The sequence below is a fragment of the Peromyscus maniculatus genome, chromosome 3, assembly GCF_049852395.1.
Source record: "Peromyscus maniculatus bairdii isolate BWxNUB_F1_BW_parent chromosome 3, HU_Pman_BW_mat_3.1, whole genome shotgun sequence".
NCBI lineage: Eukaryota > Metazoa > Chordata > Mammalia > Rodentia > Cricetidae > Peromyscus > Peromyscus maniculatus.
Genome location: NC_134854.1, coordinates 239,899 through 260,600, shown reverse-complemented (window position 1 = coordinate 260,600; position 20,702 = coordinate 239,899). Strand labels below are relative to the sequence as shown.

The following is a 20,702-nucleotide window of genomic DNA, read 5'->3' as shown; positions in this document are numbered from 1 at the left end:
GTTAGTAATTATAACCAACAAATTGAAGTCAATAAACCTTAAGCTGGCAAATATTCCATTTAGACTGGCATTTTGCCATTCAATAATCCATGATTTGAATCCTGCAAATAAGAGGGAAATGGTGATAAGGACATTTGTCTATGTAAATCAGTTTCCTGATTGACAGTCTCTGTGATTTTCAGTGATTATCCACATTCACCGATATACTGGTCTTGGAATCATTATCCGTCTCCTAGCTGTCATTTAGGTACTGATTCTAAACACCTAAATCCAGTGGGAATTTTCATTTCTTTAATGGTATCCAAGTTGGTGAACTCGACTGTTAGAAGGACCTCATGATGTTAAAGGTCTTAATTAGAGCTCCGTTTACATAGAAAAAAAAATCTCAGCTCCATCTCCAAAGAATGAATAGTGGATTTCATAAATGGCAATCATTGAGTGAGAGGCAAAGAAGATAAAAGAACTCAAATGACCCACATTCCATTATTCTACTACATGCTGCAGAGTGCTCTGAAAAATATGTTCTTCTGACAAATATCAATAGTGTCTAAAGAGCAGTGCATTAAATGTCCCCAAAGTGATCTTATTTGCCCTCTATGCTCATCTAAATCTCTTTTTTGAGAAGCCTGGCTTACTGCTCTTTATTAACCTCCTTCATGTATCATATTACACCTAACCACTGAAATGTGTATGGAGCATGTGTGTGTGAGAGTGCATATGTGTATGGTGCATGTGTGTGTGAGCACATGGGTATATGCTGCTCTTGCCAACATTCATTTAACAATGCTTAGGGCAAGAATTATACTAAGTGTTTGATTTCCAATTTGTGCATGGAAAAAAAACACCCTGAGATCTGAAGAAATAATTTTTCCAAGACTAATTTGCAAATAACAAAGTAGCATTTAAACCTAGACAAAATGGCTCAAGAATCATCCCTGTTAACAGTCCACCCTTTAATAACTTCTCGCTCCCAGATTAGAGGCTTCTGTTCATTGCTAGTTAGCTCTGTATTCCCTGAGTGTTCAAGATCCTGAAAAAGCAACCAGACTTCACTGTTCCCACTCACACAACTGCTTTAACAGCATAAGCCATGGTTTGTCCACAGCTTAAACATCACAAACCATTGTGGGTTTGACTCTGGAATGGACGACATGGCTTTTTTTTTTTTTTTTTGAGCATTTGCTGCCCAGATGGTGGGACTATTTGGGGAGATTGTGGCACCTTTAGGATGTGGGAGTCTAGCTGGAAGACACGTTAGCAGGGGTGACTCTAGAACTCTCTGCTTCTTGGTCTGAGGTAATGATGAGAAAACCTGCCACTGTACACATTTAACACTGCATGCCTCTTCCACTGCATGCCTGTGCCATGGCATGTCCCTGCCACTGTATGTCTCTGCCACCATATGCCCCTGCCACTGCATGCCTCTGCCACAGACTGTTTCTTTTGACATCGCAAACCAAACTAAACTTTTCCTCCCTTAAATGATTTGTCAGGCATTTTGCCATAGTGATGAGAAAAGTAGTCAACACAGTGCCAGAATGAAAAGCATCTGCTAATATCCATCCATTGAAATAACTGCCACTCCTCAGGGCCCAGGAGGGTACCAGTAAAATTGTCCAGATCAACATGTCAAATTTATACTTCTCAAAAAACTCAGTTGTTACTTTCAAATAAGAAAAATATTTTAAACCCTCTTGCTGACAACATTTCATGTGATATATGAAGGGCAGAAAGCACAGCCAAATACAAGAGGAGATAGGGAACAGAGGCAAAAACAAAAACAAACAAACAAACAACAGGAAAAGGTAGGAGATGGAAGGGCATTCCAAGAAACATGGGCAGCTTTGGACAGAAACGAACATAGAAGACTACGGACTGCTTAGAGAAACAGGAGATACAGTGACTCAGCATCAGGCCCTGAGCTACTGTGGGCTCATGAGCACACATCAGTCTGTTTTCTATTGGTTTGATTTTGGTTTTCAGTTCAAAAGTGTCTGTTAAACATTTGCTACACTGCCACTCTCCTACTTGCCTGTGTGAGAAATCACTGTCCAAATTTCTCTTAAAACACGTTAGTTGGTTATTCTCCTGCCACACCAGCATTGTACTGTGTTTCTCTTCCTACTTCATACAAACGCTACTATAACTGGCTTAAATCTCTAACTGAATTCCAGTCTCACATCCTACTCACATGATAGTGCATCTTGAGTGTGCAACAAAAACTTGTCACACTGCTGCTCCCCCCATCCCCCCACCCCGGTGAAACAGAAGTTAACTGAAGAACAGCGGCGGCGGGGTGGGGGTGGGGGGTTGTTGATTTCCAACTACACTGACTCCAAATTCATGTGAGTGCCACAATATCACAATATTTTACTTTGAAATATGTGACAACTTCCAGTTATGCAGCTGTGTTGAATGCTTTCCCCTTATGCCATGCAAAGCATGGCTTTGAGCTAGCCACTGGAAATAATAACCTTTTAAACATTAAATTCGTGTTTTTTGGTAAAACAGATATATTTACATCACAGAAGGTCAGGTTTCTAGTTTGAAGAATGCAGTAAGTGTAGCATTGACTTCATAACCACCTCAGTGTTTTCAGCAAACCCTCAATACCAGCATCATCTGGCAGCCCGTTACAACTGGAAAACCTCAGGCCCCACCCCAGACCTAGTAAATGAAAATTTGCACTTTAATGTGGTCTCTGGGTGGTTCCTCTAATGCACCAGCATGTTGGAAAGACAGTGCTAAATTAATAATAATAATAATAATAATAATAATAATAATAATAATAATAATAATGGCAACAACCTGAATGTGCACTCAGACCCCTATGTTTTTTTTTTAAAAAAAATAATTATCCATATCATTCTCAAAGGGGTTTAAATGCATTCCTTGCAAGCATTATTTTGGTCAGGCTGGCTGGAGTCATCATAAGGATATAAAAAAAAAATCCCCTCTATTTTACTTTATCACTTCCCCTAAGGTGAGCATGCCCCAATAACTAGAAATTTCTTTTAGAAATATCCTGCTTCTAAAGTTATATTTTTAAGATCATTATGTTCAACTTTTAAATCAGATGCTGCCACAGAGTTTATTTTTAGTCTCATGGCAAATCTATAGACTAGAGAATATCATACAAAGTGTTGAGTCAGTAAGAGGGTTTTAAATATATTTCATATTCATTTGAAAATAACAGATGAGTTTTTGAAAAATAAAAATTTGACAAAGCCCAGATGATGGAGGGCCAGCAACGTGTTGCAATACACCTTGTCATCAGTAAGAGTGAGATACTCATTTCTGCCTGGTTCTTGCTGCTTTAGGTGAGCCACAAAAGATTTTCCTCTTTCTGTGCCCTCCCTACAAGGAGTCAAACCAACATACTTGGAGGATTCACTGGTTGATCCAGAAACCTTGACTGACTTACAGAGGCTATAAATCAGAACTGCAGAGTAGAGAAGGAGGAGGAATTAGAAATGGGACAATGGTCCACCACATATCAAGAAATGATGGAGAACTTCAGTTGGCTCCAACAGCATGCCTAAAACCTGGAAATCTCATCAAAGGAGCCCATTCCCTGTGTTCTCCATGGAGGGGATGGGAGCCCCCCTCATTTCAATAGACCACCAAAGCTGCATCTCTGTAGTAAATACTCCTTCAACGTTAACTACTAGACCTTGAGCCCTCAATGTAGGATTATATATTTCTTAACACCCTCCTTGGTGTGGCTCAATGTCAATTATTTGATATGGAAAAAGGCTCCTAGCACTTGAGTTTCAAAGGACAAATCAATCCCTTGTGTTCCCCTCAGAGTGGCAGAGCTAATATTCTTGGGTATACTATGATTCATTAGAAGATTCTAGAAAGTGCTTTGTATGTAGTCTACAGTGGATATATATTGTTGATTAACTGCCTGCTAATGGAAGTAAAACAATACAGGGCTCCTACTTTTAACATCCAGTATTTACCTAGCAAAACTGCTTCTCAAAAGCATCCCATATTTTTGGTTCTTAAATGAAAAATATACTTTTCTGTTTTATGAGTAACTAACTCCTTTTTCATAGGCTATAACTTAGATATATGAAGACATTTATTGTCTTTCCAATTCTCTCTAATTCTCTAAATAATCTAAATATGTAAATGTCTTCATAACACTTTGCCAGAGACTATATGTAAATATCATTGGGTACTCTATTTCTAAAGAAAACAAAATCACGGCAAAAATACATTTTGGGTATTTCTATCCTTAAACTATTTCAGTCTCAAATTTTAAGTTATGGAATAATTAGAATCAGTAGTATCCTCTGCCCCTGACCACATAAGAGTGTTTTAGAAGCCCTTTATTTTTTTTTAATTCCAAGGAATAAAACTGGAGAAAATAAGAGCAGCTCAAGATGGTATTTAAGAGTATAACCTGGGGCTGGGGTGATGGCTGGATGGTTAAAGCCCTTGCCATGACAACCCAGTACCCTGAGCTTTGATCCCCAGAACCCATTTAAATGCTGACACAGTAACACAAGTGTTGATGATTCTAGAACACTCTATGGAGACGGGAACAGAGACAGGAGCCTTGCTGGATGCTCACAAAACAGCCATCCTAGTGTACAGGAGTGAATAAAAGAAATTATTCTGCCTCAAACATGGTAGAAAAAGCCAATGCCTGGAGCTGTCCTCTGACTTAAACACACACAGTGATGAGCAGATATACCCCCCACCACACAAACACACAAAGGAAATAATAGTCTGCTTTAAATTCAGGTTGAGAATTCTAAACATGTAGAGGGTTTTTGTATTGGTGAAATTATTAAGGCCACTCCACATAGTTAAAAGGGAGGTTTATTTAGTGGTGTAACTTACAAATGAAGGGATAGGTAGGTTGCAGGGTCTAGGAAAGGCATGGTGCAGTCCAGAGGTGTTCTCTGGAAAACTCTGCTCCGTCTACCCTCAGTGTCCAGGGTCTAGGAACCAAGAGAACTCGCGCATCCAGATTTCCAGTCTTCAGGGTCCTCTCTTGGCCCTGCCTTGTGGGCATGACAGTTAACGAAGCCTCAATGAGGGTTGGAACTTCCAGATCAAAGCTGGAATGGCTACCCACTACATTTTTGTTTGTTTGTTTTTAGTTTGTTTGTTTTTTTTCCTTTTTGTAAACAGAAAGTAAGACCATTAGTGGAATTTGAAGTGGCTTTAAAAATTCAGGGGACTTTATTTTGTGGCACCTCCTAGGTGGTTGGCTGTGTCAAGATGAATCTGAGTATCTCCTTCCCTGCCGCCGGCTGTCAGAAACACATCGAAGTACAGGTTGAATGCAAGCTTCGTACATTCTATGAGAAATACATGGCCACAGAAGTAGCTGCTGATGCTCTGGGTGAAAAGTGAAAGGTCTGTGTGGTCCGAACCAGTGACGGGAATGACAAACCAGGTTTTCCCATGAACCAAGGCATTTTGGCCCATGGCAGAGTGAGCCTGCTGTTGAGTAAGGGGCATTCTTGTTATAGACCAAGGAGAATGGGAGAGATGAAGCACAAGTCTATTCAAGGATGCATCATGGATACCAATATCAGTGTTCTCAACTTAGCTCTTGTTGAGAGAGAGAGAGAGAGAGAGAGAGAGAGAGAGAGAGAGAGAGAGAGAGAGAGAGAGAGAGAGAGAGAGAGAAAGAGAAGAGAGAAGAGAGAAGAGAGAAGAGAGAAGAGAGAAGAGAGAAGAGAAGAGAAGGATGTTCCTGGACTGACAAATACTATTGTGCCTCACTGGTTGGGACCTAAAAGAGCTAGCAAAATCCTAAAGCTTTTTAATCTCTCTAAAGAAGATGATGTCCACCATCTTTGTTGTCAGAAAGCCCTTATTGTAAGAAGCCCAGGACCAAAGCACCCATGATTCAATGTCTTGTTACTCCACGTGCCCTGCAACACAGATGCCGGTGTATTGCTCTGAAGAAACAGCAAACAAAGACAAACAAGGAGGAGGCTGCAGAATATGCTAAACTTTTGGCTGAGAGAATGTAACTGTCCTCTCTGAGAGCTTCTACTTCTAAGTCTGAGTTCAGTCAAAAATAAGTCTTTAAGGGTAACAAATAAATGACCATATCTTAAAAAATAAAAAAAAAATTCAGGGGAAAAATTCACTTGAGGAGATGGGAAAACTGAAATATTTGATAAAACCATTTTCAATAAGCAACGTGAGGACAAAGGATGTAGGTCAGTGGCAGAGCATTTGCTTAGCATGGGTATGGCCTTGGGTATGATTTCCCAGTATGACAAAGGAAAGTGATGTAAAGACTCCAGGTGAGGGACCAAGAAGTGTGAAAAGTTAAATGCACAGGATTAGAAAAACAGCTGTACCTAGAGAAACCAATGTAGTGAGTTAGGACTGGATCAGAAATGGGAGGAAGGGCAGGGTTTCCCATTCCCATTGGCAGAAGAAGGCGCCGTTGCTCCCCACCACCACCCTGGACCTCCCACCCTTGCTTCAGGGCCACCATTGTGGGAATTATTTGTCTACAGTTTTTCTAGAAGAAAGTAGCCGTGGGTCAAAGTGATCACCAACATCCATACCACAGTTTCCAGTCCCTTCACAACAAAACTGGCCAGGTTACAGTCCAATGTGGCTGAGCCTAAGCAATCCTAGCTGACTAATCTTATGGATTATTTCAGGTTAAATACTAACAGGTAGTCTAAGAACTTCTAATCTTTTTTAATGTAGGTCAAATGTTTTTCAAACATTATCCCAGAGGAAACAACAATCAGTTAAATGCTACTCTCAACTTCCTACCATCAAACCTGCAAAGATAACTTCCTGGGCACATTTTCTCTTTTCCTTCCTTCAGTTATAAGAAGAAATGTCATTTTTGGTGTCTGATATCAAGCCTCAACTTAGACTCTGAACTGCACTCACAGCAGAACTTCTGAGCTAGGCAGTACTGGGTATCACCTCTCTTCTCAACTCATTAATCTCTTTCTCTCAAACGGATCTTCCACTAGAATATCTATAAATCCATGCATCTCCTAATTTAAAAAGAAATTTGTTTTAAAGAAGAAGAAACCATTATTCAAACCTGTGTCCAATTCCAGCTCTCAAACTAGCTTCGTCTCGCCCTGGCAGTCAAATTTTCAAAAAATTATCAAAATGTTCTTTTTTCACTGTCTTGTGACTCATTTATTCCACCACATTAAAGCTGGTACCTGTTTCAATATCTACTTAAACTGCTCTGGGCCAGGTCACCAACCAAACCTTTTCATGTCCCAAAATGCAATGACCAATTTTCAATTTTCATTTCACCTGACCTAGCAACGTTAACATCTTGACATTTGCTTCCGTGACTTCTACAACACATTCTCTGGGAATTTCCTTCATCTCTCAATGTTCTTTCCTTTGTCACTTCTCTTGGTTCATCTTTCTCTGCCTAGTATTTAAAAATGAAGTTTCTTGAGGCCTTAACCCAGGCCCAGTTTCCATCACATTCATTCATTCTCATACAATAATACCCAATCATGATTATGATTTTGACTATAATATTTAGGAATTTAATTCCAAAGTTTATCTCAACCCAGACTACTCCTTAAAATTAAAATCAAAACACTAACTGGATACTCAACCTTCAGTTGTATTTTACAATTTTATTTTAAAATTTAAAATGAGTCAAACTAAATGCATAGACTTGTGCTTCTGGCCATGGAGGAATAAAGAAGAACAGACCAGTATCCCTCACCCTTAATATTAACAATAATATTCAGAAAAACACAAAAGGATAATAAACAATGACCAAGATTAATTATAAGAATGCTATCTATTCACCATATAACAAAATGCATACAAAACTGTATCATCATTTTAGTTTTCCTAAAAAAGAGTTATTTGAAATGTTGTAGTATTTAGTGATTAAGTAAATATATTACTGCCATAGTAGAACCATACAGAAATCTCCAACATAATAAACAACACATACATAAAAACACATCCAAGATCATGCCTGGCACTAAATTGCCCAATGCTTTTCTGCTAAGAGTCCATATAAGACTAGGATATCTACCCCATGGCTTCTGTTCATCAGTGTGCTAGAGCACCTAACCAGTGCAGTTAGAGTTAGCAAACAATGAATATACAGACAGGTAGAGAGGTAGGCATGTAAATGGATGGATGGAGGACAGATGGATAGATGAAAAAACTGATAACTAAATGGCATGTGGATTGAAAAAAAAGGCTATGAATGGCATAATTATCTACATAAAAATCCTAAAGAATGTACAATAAAGTGAATAAGTAAAGTTATATTTCAGGATAAGTTTATTATAAAAGGCAAATTCAATTCCTATATACTATGGATAGAGTACATCATTTGAATGGTATCTTCAAAAAACACCAATGCTAATATCATATATAACTACTTATAGGTAGATTTACCAAAATAAAATATGTTGTGGTGGTTTGTGTAAGAAGGGCCACCATGGGCTCATATCTTATATTTGAATCTTAGTCATCAGAGAGTGGAATTGTTTGCAAAGCATTAGAAAGATTAGGCATGGCCTTATTGGAGGAAGGGTGTCACTGGGGGTGGGATTGAGATTTAAAAGCCCACACCAGGCCCACTGTTCCTCTCCTCTTTGCCTTTTGCCTGTGATCAGGACGTAAAGCTCTCTACTCCTGCTCAAGCACTGCATGCACTTCCTGTTTTTACTTTTGTTAGCTTATACTATTTCATTCTTGGGTCTCTGAGGGAGTTGAAGGTTAGTTAGTTATAGCTGAAGATTAATTAGGATAGAAAGTGAATTAGATACATTTTGTACTGACCAAAATAGGATAGATAAGGGAATTATTTTCTCTGATTTGTCAAATACAAATGGACTAAACAGCGTTTAGGTATTTGTTACTTGCATATATTGTATATAGTTATTGTACTTTTGTATATAGTTTTTCTTTTGTTAGTTATAACCTTTTGCCTTTTTTTCTTTTTATTAAAATAGAAAAGGGGAAATATGGTAGTATTTTATTTGCACTGAAATGTGATTTTCATTGTATGTTAATAAATAAAGTTGCCCAGGGGTCAGAGCTATTCGAGCCATAGCAAGAGCGTGGTGGTGGTGGTGGTGGTGGTGGTGGTGGTGGTGGTGGTGGTGGTGGTGGTGGCACACGCCTTTAATCCCAGCACTTGGTAGAAGAGCTAGGTAGATCTCTGTGTGTTCAGGGATACAGCCAGCACTGGAGACATACGCCTTTAAGACCCGGGGGGCTGTACATACAGGAAGTGACGAGGCAGTCATGTGTTTGGGTTTACAACCAATGAGAAGGCAGAACAGAAAGACTATTTAAAGACACACACAGGAAGTAGCTCTCTTTTGGGGAAGCTAGGAGCACTGCAGGAGGTAAGATTTTAGCTCTGAGCTCTGACCTCTCGGCTTTCTCTTTTACATTGGTTCTGTGTTTCTTATTTTAATAAGACGGTTGGTTACATCAACAAAGCACCATGCCTGACTGCCTGCCACCATGCTCTCTGCCATAATGGTCATGGTCTAATCATGGACTAATCCTTTGAAACTTTAAAGAAGCCCTCAGTTAAATGCTTTCCTTTACGACCTGCCTTGGTCATGGTGTCGCTTCACAGAAATAGAACAGAAACTAAAACAAATGCACATTAAAAAACTACAAAACATGGCACAGAAAATTGAAATAACACATAAGTTAATGAAGGGATATAATATGTTCATTAATCAGAAAACGCAATTTGTTGTGATATCAATTATCCCCAAATTCATCTAGTGGTTCAATGTAATCCCACCAAAATTCCAGCAAGCTTTTCTGTAGAAGTTAGCATCCTGAACCTTTGTTTAGATGCAAAAGCCAGGAATTAACAATAGCTAAAATAATTTTGAAAACTAAGAAGAAATTTGAATTACTCATTATTTTATTTCAACACTCACTAGAAACCATACAGTGAGGTAAAAATTAAAAAAAAAAATGACTATACATAGAACTCAATGAAATACAAAGTCCAGAAAGAACAGGCTAAATTCCTATAAATGTGCTGAGACAGTTCATAAGGAAAGAATACCAGACTGTCCCTATAGCTCTGTAGCTCAATTTGAGGTCAGGTATTGTGACACATCCAGCTGTGTTTGCATTCCTTAAGATTGTTTTGGCTATAGATAGTCTTTTGTGACTCCATGTGAATTCTTGGGTTTTTTTTTAATATAAATGTGAAATATGATAGCAGAACTTTGATAAGTTTTACATCAAATATGTAGATTAATTTTCATAGTTGACTTTTCACAGTTTTAGTTCTCCTAATCTAAGTACATCCAAAGTCATTCTATCTTCTAGTATCTCCTTTGATTTCCTTTTTCATTATCTCAGAATTTTCATTATAAAGGTCTCACTTATCTTTGGTTAAGAATATTCTTTAGCACTGAAATTTCTTAAGCTATCATGGATGGGATATTTTTCCTAATTTTTTATACTACAGAGCTATAGTGATAAAGACAACCTGGTACTGACATAAAATAGACAGGCAGACTAGTGGGACCAGAGAGGACCTGAAAATAAACTAACACAGCTATGGCCACTTAAACTTTTACAGATGAGGCAAAAAAAAAAAAACAAAAAAAAAATATATTGAAGGAAATGACAGCCTATTCAACAAATGGTTCTAACAAAACTAGATGTCCCCCTCAGAAAAAAAAATGAAATTAAATTCATATCTTTCACCTTATACAAAAATCAATTCAAAATAGATCAAAGACATTAATTTAAAACCTGAAACACTGAAACTTATAGTCCAAAACATAGACAATACCCTTCAAGATACTGGAGGAGTAAGGAAGAACTTTCTGAACAGAACTTTCATAGCAAAGGAACTAACCGTGTCAACAGATGGGACTACATTAAAATTAAAAGTTTCCGTAAAGCAAAGGAAATTATCATCAGAGTACACAGATAAGTCACAGAATGGAGGATTTTTACCAGCTGTATGACAAGGGGTGAATATCCAGAATTTACAATGCACTGTAGAAATTGAACACCAAGGAAACAGAACTGTCAATCAACAAATAATCTTAGCACCTAAATAGACAGCTTTCAAAACAAAATAAATAACTGTTTTTAAAGGTGTTCAAAATCTCTAGTTATTGGGAAAATGTGAATTAAAAGTACTTTGAGAAAGCAGCTCACTGCAGTCAGATGGGTCTGAACCAACAACCACAGTGCCTGCATGAGACAAACCTAGGCCCTCTACATATATGTGACAGTTATGTAGCTTGGTCCACTTGTGGAACTCCTAACAGTGGAAGAAGGGGCTGTCCCTAACACTTTGGCTGGCTTTTGGGACCCTATTACTCATACTGGGTTGCCTTATCCAACCTTAATACAAGGTAGGTATTAGTCTTACTGCAACTTGATATGCCATGATTTGTTGATAACTATGGGAGACCCGTCACTTTCTGAACAAAAACAGAGGAAGATTGGATGAGGGGGGTCTGAAGAGGAGGGGAGAGGATGGAAGGAGAGGAGGGAGGGAAAATTTTGGTCAGGATGTAAAATAAATTAATTAATTTAATTTAAAAAATGAACTCTAACAGCAAATGTTGGAGAGGATGTAGAGAAGGGGGAACTCATATCCACTGCCTGTGGGAGTGCAAATTAACATCATCTTTATGGGAATTAGAGTGGAGGCTCCTCAAAAAGTTAAAAATGTAACTATACATGACCCATGTATTTTACTCCTGGGTATATACTCAGAGAACAACATATTCTACCACAGAGATATTTGCACCCCATATCTATGGCTGCTTTGGAAGCAAATGGAGGCATTTGCAAGCAAATGGAGGCATCCTAATTATTCAACAACAGATGGATAGATATTGAAAATCTGGTACATGTGTAAAATGGAATACTATTTAGCTCTAAAGAAAAATGAATTCACAAAATTCACATGGGAATGGAGATACTTATTATGTATAATAGTAAGCAAGGTCTCCCACTCTCAAAAAGAAAAACCACTAGCTGGGTGTGGTGGTGTATGCCTTTAATCCCAGCACTGAGGAGGCAGAGGCAGGAGGATCTCTGTGAGTTCGAGGCCAGCCTGGTCTACAAAGCAAGTTCTGGGACAACCAGGGCAACACAGAGAAAACCTGCCTCAGAAAAAAAGAAGAAAGAAAGAAAAAGAAAGAGAAAAAAAGAAAGAAAAACCATGTTCTTCCTCATATGGGTCCTTGAATATAATGTATTCATGTATGTTTGTAAACAAATATGCATATTATAACATACAGAAAATAGAATGATAAAGAGTAATATTAGCTAACAATGAAGTCAGGAGTGCAGATAAAAGACACATAAGATATGAGAGAGAAAATAAAAGTAACTGTTTTATTATTTTTTAAGGAAAGGTAGTTATCTCAATAAAGAGTTTTAGAATAATTAAATATTCATATGAGGCAAACCATGTACTTTATCACACAACTCATAAAAACATGATTCAAAGTGAATCAACTGTAAATCAAAATAAATGATAAAACTTTAAAAACACAAGAAGGTAAAAGAAAATTTTCACAAATTTAAACAAAGTTATTTATATAGGATTCAAACAGAACAGCTCAATTTAAAAAAAAGAATAAATAATTATAAAAAAGAATAAATAAATATAAATAAATGAGGCTCTGTTTTTCACAAAGCCTCATTACTAAACTCTAAGGTAAGCACCATTTCAAGGGAGGGATATTTGCAGTATGATCTGGCAATATAATTTTATTCATAATTCATGCTTTGAGAATTTCTTTTTTTTTAGTAAGATATTTTTCTATTTGTTTTACATATCAACCACAGATTCCTCTGTCCTCCCTCCTACCACCCCCCAGCCTTCCCCTCCAATCCACCCCCCATTTCCACCTCCTCCAAGGCAAGGTCTCCCCTGGGGAGTCAGCAGAGCCTGGTAGATTCAATTGAGGCAGGTCCAAGCCCCTCCTCCCTGCACCAAGGCTGAGCAAAGTGTCTCAGCATGTTGGACCCCAAAATCTTGGGTCTCAAGTGGGCACCCCAAGAACCCAGATTCCAGTCCAGTTGATGCAACAGCACAAGGTTTTTATTGAAGCGACTGTACAGACGGGCAAACTCTGCTCCTAAGAGCAAGAGCCGCCTCTTACTACAGCCCCATGGGGGCTTTTAAAGAAAAAAACCCACAAAAGCCATAAGATTACAATTCCCATACAATTTCGTTTCACAAGATCATGGTGTGATCACAGAGTGGGTACAGTCTCGTCCGCATGTACATTCTTCCTGAAACCTCAAGGAGGGTATCAGGGTGGGAGTGGAGTTTACACAAAGGTCACAGTGGTCCTTCCTGGAACACTTGCAACTATCCCAGTCACAGTTGAGCACATCTCTTAACAGAAATCTTTTTACATTGTTACATTGCTATAGGTTGAATAATGGCTAAGTCAAGTGGCCCTTGGAACTAGTTTTTTGGTTTTTTTTGTTTGTTTGTTTTTTGTTTTTTTAGTTTCTCATTTCCTGGGGCTTGGGGGTGTAAGCCTGAAGGGTTAGGGTCTTTCAAGCATAGGCACTAGGTTCCAAAAAGCCAGCTCATGCACTAAGGACAGGTCCCGGTCTCACTGCCTGGGGGCCCCCTAAACAGTTCAAGCTAAACAACTGTCTCATTTATTCAGAGGGCCTAGTCTAGCACCATGGGGGCTCCTCAGCTATTGGTCCACAGTTTATGTGTTTCCACTAGTTTGGCTAGTTGTCTCTCTGCTTTTTCCAATCATAGTTTCAATATCTCTTGCTCATAATCCCTCCTCTCTCTCGTCAACTGGGCTGGAGAGATGGCTCAGCCGTTAAAGGCTAGGCTCACAACCAAAAATATAAGAGAATTTCATACAATGTACTTAGATCACATTCACTACTCCTTCCTCCAAGGATGCAGCCTTCCACACCATTTCAACTACCTGTTCTCTCTTTTTTTTTCTTTTTTAACCTATTGATTCAAAATGTTTTCCAAATACTCTTGAGTTTGGAGCCTGTACTAGATTGTGTGGACCTACTAGGGAATCAGATCCTTAAAGAAAACTGACTTTTCCTTTTTCAGCAGCTATAAAATTGCAATTGCCTCTTGACTGGGGTACTACTTCATGCCCACCTTCATCTCTCCATGGTGGGATTTGGGCTTGGCTTCAGCTCGAATAGTTCTCATGCATGATGCCACCACTGCTATGAGCTCCTACATCCATTGCCTTGTTATGTCAGGAAAACACTGATTCCTTGTAGTCATCCACTGCCTCTGACTCTTACAGTCTCTCTAGCCCCTCTCCCTTGAATATTCCTGAGCCATGGGAGGAGGGAGGTGACAGAGAAGTCCCAGTTAGTCAACACTTTTAAAGAACTCTCACAAGACGATGACATAAACGGTCCAAAGTTTAATCACAAGGAGCCAAAGACTTGAACAAAATTTCAGGAGAAAATATGCAAATCAATACTGAAAGTTGCTCTGCTACATTAATGTTCAGGGAAATAAACATTACATTCTAATCAGTTACGGAGAACTAAACACTCACTATAATGGCTAACGTTAAAACTGACGATATGGAGCGTAGGCAACATGGAGCAACTGAAACCACATTTTTGGTCATGGAAATCAGCACAAACACTTTCAGTAATAATTTGGCAGTTTATACAGCCAGAATTATATCTATAAATTATATATATATATATATATGCACTTATATTTATATGTATTTAGATTTATAAAAGTTAATATATGTTATGAAAGTTAAATATATGTACATACCATATGGCTCAGCTATTCCCACTTACTAAGTATATTTACTGAAGACACAAAATTATGGGCTGACACCAAGATGTACTTTATTTAGCACAAAATTGAAAAAAAATCTAAATACCTATTAATATACAAATATAAAAACCTAATATGGTATAATGATCAAATGAATTTTTTGATTTTTTTTCTAGATGCATATGGCCCACCCAAACTAAACCAGGATGAAATAAATAACATACACAAATTTATATAGCATGATTGAAGCAGCCATAAGAAAAAAAATTCCAAAGTCTAGGGCCACAAAGACTATTTACAGAATTCTACCAGGCTTTCAAATAACAACTAATGATAATACTATTCAATTTGATAAAGATACACACACACATACATACATACACACACACACACACACACACACGCACGCACACGCACGTACATGTGGAGAGAGTAAGAGAATTTTGAATAAGGTTAATTTTTATCTCTCTTGGTTTTATTTTAATACATTTTAATTACAATAGAATTATATCATGTTCCTTCCTTCTGCTCCTCCCAAATACCCTATCTCCAAGCCCTCCCATGACTGCTCACATCTCTTCCATATCACCTCATTCTCAAAATGATAGCCTCTTTTTCTTTCTTTGTTACATCCACTAGAATCAATATTCTCTCTCATTCTACCCCAGCTTGTACCTTCAAAATCAAATCCTTCAAGTTATTTGAGACCATACTAGCTCATTTTCATCACCCTCAACATTCATATTCATGCAGTTGCTGTGTTCTGTCTTCCTTCAAAATATCTCCATACCTTGCCATACTCTCATCTCTTGTCCTGAATCCCATTATCTCTCACTCAATCTCCTTTGACATCTCATCAGGGACTCTTGTGTACCTTCAGTGTATTCCCCATACTCCAGACAAGTGTATAAAATATTCTGACAGCTCTCTGAACTCATAGCAGTCCTTGTCATCAGCAAGAAAGTCTGGTGTGACCTTCTCCCTGCATGCCTCTGCACTTCAGTGGTCCTCTTGGTCTCCACACGCCTTCCATAGTGGCCTTTGTTCAATCCTCAAAGCGGCGATCACTTACTTTGTTCTCTGTCTTTCGCCTGCTGTATTCCCTGCTCAAACAGCCAGTTAACCTAAATCTTTGTTCATCCTTCAAGTTTCTGCACAACATCACTTCATCAAAAGAACTTTCCTGCCCCATTCCCCTGAGGTCATGGCCCCTGACACAGCACTCTTGGGTATCTCCATAGTTTTCACTTCCATTAGAGTTATATCATTATTGGTTTAGTATCTCCTGGTAGATTTAAGCTTCACAAGAACAAACCCCTGTCTATCATATTCACCAGCATATCCCCAGTACCTACTACTAAAAGGTTCAACAAACATGAATAAATGAATTAATATAGCCTAAGACAAAGATCCAAGTGGGCCCACGATGCTGATAAAATAAAGTGTCAACAATGACCTTCTCTAAGAGCAAGTATCTTATTTAATCACTGACATTTTGCTTTTAAAATGAGTCCAGAGGGACACAGGACTCAGAATAGAATAAACAAGCCTATAAACTGTGAATGTCATTTTGTCAGTAAGGACTGAGTCAACATAATTCCTGTTTTAAACTCCAAAAGAGATGGATTCATTACCTGGGATGAGACAATGTTCATACCAAAGAAAATTAAATTAATATAAAATTAAATTAATATAAAAGTATAATAATGTGTGGACTCATAGTAATAAAGTGTTTATTTGTCAACATTAGAAGTTGCATGAACATCAACTCATTTCTCTGAACATTAATAATCAAAATTTTAAAAATCAAGTATTTAACATTTTTAGTAATTCAGGGTAAAAAAAATACTGGATGCAAAAAAAAAAGTTCTTCATAGAAGAATTCCTCCAATAACTGAAGAATCATTTCTATGGAAGCAAAATTCAAATTTTCTCATTGCCTCTAAGCCTAGTTTGATTTTTTTTGTCTGTCCACAAGACTTTTTAAATATCACAGCCTCTGTGGAAAAGACAGAAATGCCCAGGCAGATCTTGATCTTTTGATCTTCCTGCCTCGGCTTCCCAAGTAGCTGAGACACATCACAGGATAAGATCAATGAACCCCAGAATTCCCATGATTTAACACATAAATGTTTGTTTTTCTGTCATGTTCTACATCTGATATGGAACAGAAAGGGGTTTTACAAGCGCATAGGTATTTGGGGACTAGACCTGACAAACACTGACAGATGAATTCAGGATTGCTGAGGAAGGAGATGGCACTACTGAGGGTCCTGAAGTAGTTCCTAGACACACTTCTGTTCATTGTTCATGTAGCCCTAAATGGAAAAGGTAATGAGAAATCTGGGGTACATAAAGATGATATAGAATGGAGGTGCACATCAGAAACACTGTACATACTGGCTTCTACTTTCAACCTTGCAGGACAATCTCTCACCATGTGACCATTTACATCACCAGCCCAGACCTTCTCACTGAGCTCCTTATTCATTTGCTCAACTGCAACTGGATCTCAGATGCACATCTCAAGCTAACTGTTCAATGGTAACTCTGATGTGATTTATGCTTTCAAAATTTTTTTATTTTTGAGAATGTCATACATGCATACAACAAAATACAATCATCTCTATCACCATTTATCACTTCCAACTCTATTTCCTTTTCAACATGGCCCCCTCACAACTTCATGTCTTTTTTTTTTAAATAAAGTCCAATTAGTGATTGGACTTAGTACATGGGTATAGGACTATCCACTGAAACAAGGCCAACCTCCCCTCTCACCCATCACCAATAGCTCCTCAGTTTGTGGTGGGTTCTGGAGATCACCTTCCCATCTAAGATTTCAGCTGGTTTGATCTTGCATAGGTCTTTTGCTGGTAACCATAGCTACTGTGAGTTCATTACTGCAATAGTTATGTTATATCCCAAAGACAGCACTTCACAGCACTCCTCTCCATCCCTCAGGTCTTTCATTCCTTCCACCTCCTCTTCCAAGATGTTCCTGAGCCTTGGTAGAGATGAAAGGTTAATATAGATAGATGTCCTGTTCAGGACTGGACACTCAGTTTCCCATTCCTAGCACTTTGACCAATTATGCTTCTCACCATTGACTGCTGTTGATTGTAAAATAAATAAATAATAAAAGTTGCCTGACCAAAGTTGAAAGCTGCTTATGTCTATGGATATAAATAACATTCAGATGGCAATTGGACAACATGATCATTTAGTAAAATAACAATAACATATGCTAGGGCATATGACCTCCCTAGATACAGGCTTTTGACTAAGATTACAGTATTAGGCAAAAAAAAATCCTTCCTGTGGAGTTGGCCTCAAATCCAATCAGAATACAATTAGTTATCCATAACAGCCCTGGGACTATTGCACCCATGGGCACATCTTTCTTGGCAGGTTGGCATTGCAGAATGCGTTGTCCAGAACCACATAAGACCTCCCCTAGCAGCCTGGATAGCACCTTCCAGCACTATGAAAGCTAGCCAGCAGGAAGCAAGTTTCCTGGTTGGTTTAAAATTCATTTCCCTATGTCCTGTAGCCAAAGTGTGTAGTGTGTTCAGCAAAGAAGACTTACCTTATGTTAGTGTCTACATCTCTCTTCTGAGAAAAACTGTCCTGACACACAGAAGCAATGAACTCTTCTGGTACTTAGATTTATGATCTCAAAATACCATGACCCACTGAAGCAAGGCTCTTTTCACTTCTTCTAGATATAAACAAGGTAAACCTGAGATATCTTATTTGGTTGGAAAGCAAGAAAAATATCCAGGACATCAGATTGTGTCCAAAAACACCAGAGCCAATTTAGAGGCCCCACTTACCTTAGACACAAAAATGTTCATTAAAAGGAATAATTACCACAATGAATGGGAACTCACTAAAAGTGCAACAATCTAAAAATTAATTGAACCTGATTCTAACCATTCCTCTATATTGAATTACTAGTTTACATAAAACCACCAAAATAAAGCACTGTGTTAATTGGCACTGTGAGAGGGCAATCAAATCCCAAATGTAGAACTCTGTGCAGTGTAAATGACACCGTGTCATTAAGGAACCGATGATCTAAAAACAGATAATATGAATGGATATGTCAACCAAATGCCATCTGTGGGCCTTCTTTGTTTGGGCACTGATTCAAACAAGCCAACCATAGGAAGAAAAAGTTTATACAATTTAGGTAGAGCTAATATAGATTATGTATTGAGTTTTCAAATAAGGTATTATGTTAATACTGTTCACAATAATATATATATGTGTATATATATATATATACATATATATATATGGAGTCCTAAGAATGATGTGTATGTACCAACTCCATGGTTCCTAAAGATCGGGTCTGAATCTTAAGAAGCAGTTCCCAGAGCTGACTGATGAGACAAAACCAGGGAAACTTTTAAAGAATTTGATTCCCTATCCTCATCTACAACCCTGGGGTGAGGATTTGAGTCCAGCTATATGATGATTCGTCCAAGTATCCTAATAACCATCCAGATTTAAAAATCTTACTGCCTGAAGGCTATGAAAGTGAGCCCCACCTTTAAGTAGAGTCCTTTTATTTACAGTACCTGTGCAGTCTGGCACAGGACATCGGGTATATCCCTCATTCTTACCAAAGTGTCGGTGTGTATTTTAAATGTTCCTTTCAATTTGGCCAAATAGCAGCAATAACCACCACCATTTCAGGTAACTCTTGAGAAGCACTTTTGATATACCATCGCTATCTGCATCAATATTTGCCTATTATGGATAAGAAAACTGAGACTCGGGAAGCTAAATAAATCCATTGATGATATATAGCTCATGATGAAGGATTAAAACAGGCTTAGGCCAGAATGGGTCAAATTCTAACGACCACATCTTTTCTGTGGTGCTGTATAGCTTCTCTAGGAAGAAGCAGGAAGTTTTTCCTGCCACACACATTGATATTCAGAATTTGTTATTTCCCTATCAGCATGTGGATATCAACTCCCACCACAGAAGACCCAGCAAAGCAATGAACAATAGCTAATATCTGAGTACACAGGAAGGAAACTGACAGGAGAAAAATCAACAGATGAATTAAGGCCATGGTATTATCAATACTAATCCTCTGACTTCAAAAGAATGCCTTCTTCACTGGTTAACTAAAATCATTTCTTAAAAATAAATAATGAGTGTGAATGCCTATAAGTGTGTCAGGATTTCATCCATCATATATTTCATTGCAGGAACCCAGTTAAGTCAACATTTTCACATCCTGACATTTTTAATAAATCTATAGAATCGAAGGTATAAGTAAAAAAAGCTATTATCTCCTCAGTGGAGGTCTAAAGAGACTTAACACTTCTGTTTACTATTTCCTGCTGCAGCTATTAGCAAATGGCTTGAATTTCTGAAAAGACATTTGTTTCCTTTGAAACACTTTCCCCACATCAAAGCAAGGATTCTGTATCTCTGAGAAAGTGAATTTGGATATCAAAACAAACTTCTTGGTCTGGAATGTAATTTTAAGCATCACTTCTAAAACTCCAAAGAAATATAATACTAATAAAACTTAAATACTCAGAATAATAATTTAAAAAATTCCCAAACACTTGTGTTAAAGAACTCAAAATTTCATTTCTCATCCTTATCAAGACAAAGCATGGAGTAGCTTGCCAAAAAAACTAACCTTCTCAGTAAGTCTGAATTGCACATGGTGAAGGATTTTATTCCCTGGACAGAGGAAGCTAAACTGCTGTGAGCCCATCTGGAAGGCTGCCCTGGGCAGACACATAGTAAATGTAGTCATTTCCCCTCTGTCAGAGCCTTAAGAGGTGGTGTTTGTGTGAGTTCAGTCTGCTCGAGCAAACTAATACATAGATCAAACAATAATTTTCTGAATTTCAACCACTGTTGTAGCCAATCAAGATAATTTAGAAGTTCCCGATCT

The 20,702-nt window shown here is 38.0% G+C and overlaps 1 protein-coding gene across 6 annotated transcripts in view; it reads right to left on the bottom strand.

Moving 5' to 3' along the window:
* Positions 1-20,702, bottom strand: part of Grm8 (glutamate metabotropic receptor 8) — an 805,417-nt gene that overhangs the window by 649,292 nt on the left and 135,423 nt on the right. Inside the window, exon 1 of one of the 6 annotated variants that reach the window (XM_076566129.1) lies at positions 2,192-2,253. The exons of 4 other annotated variants lie outside the window; for them this stretch is intronic. The gene's annotated coding sequence lies outside the window, so the exon portion shown is untranslated. Of the gene's footprint in view, positions 1-2,191; positions 2,254-20,702 lie in introns of those variants that run through there. One more of the 6 variants, XM_076566131.1, reaches the window with a different exon arrangement.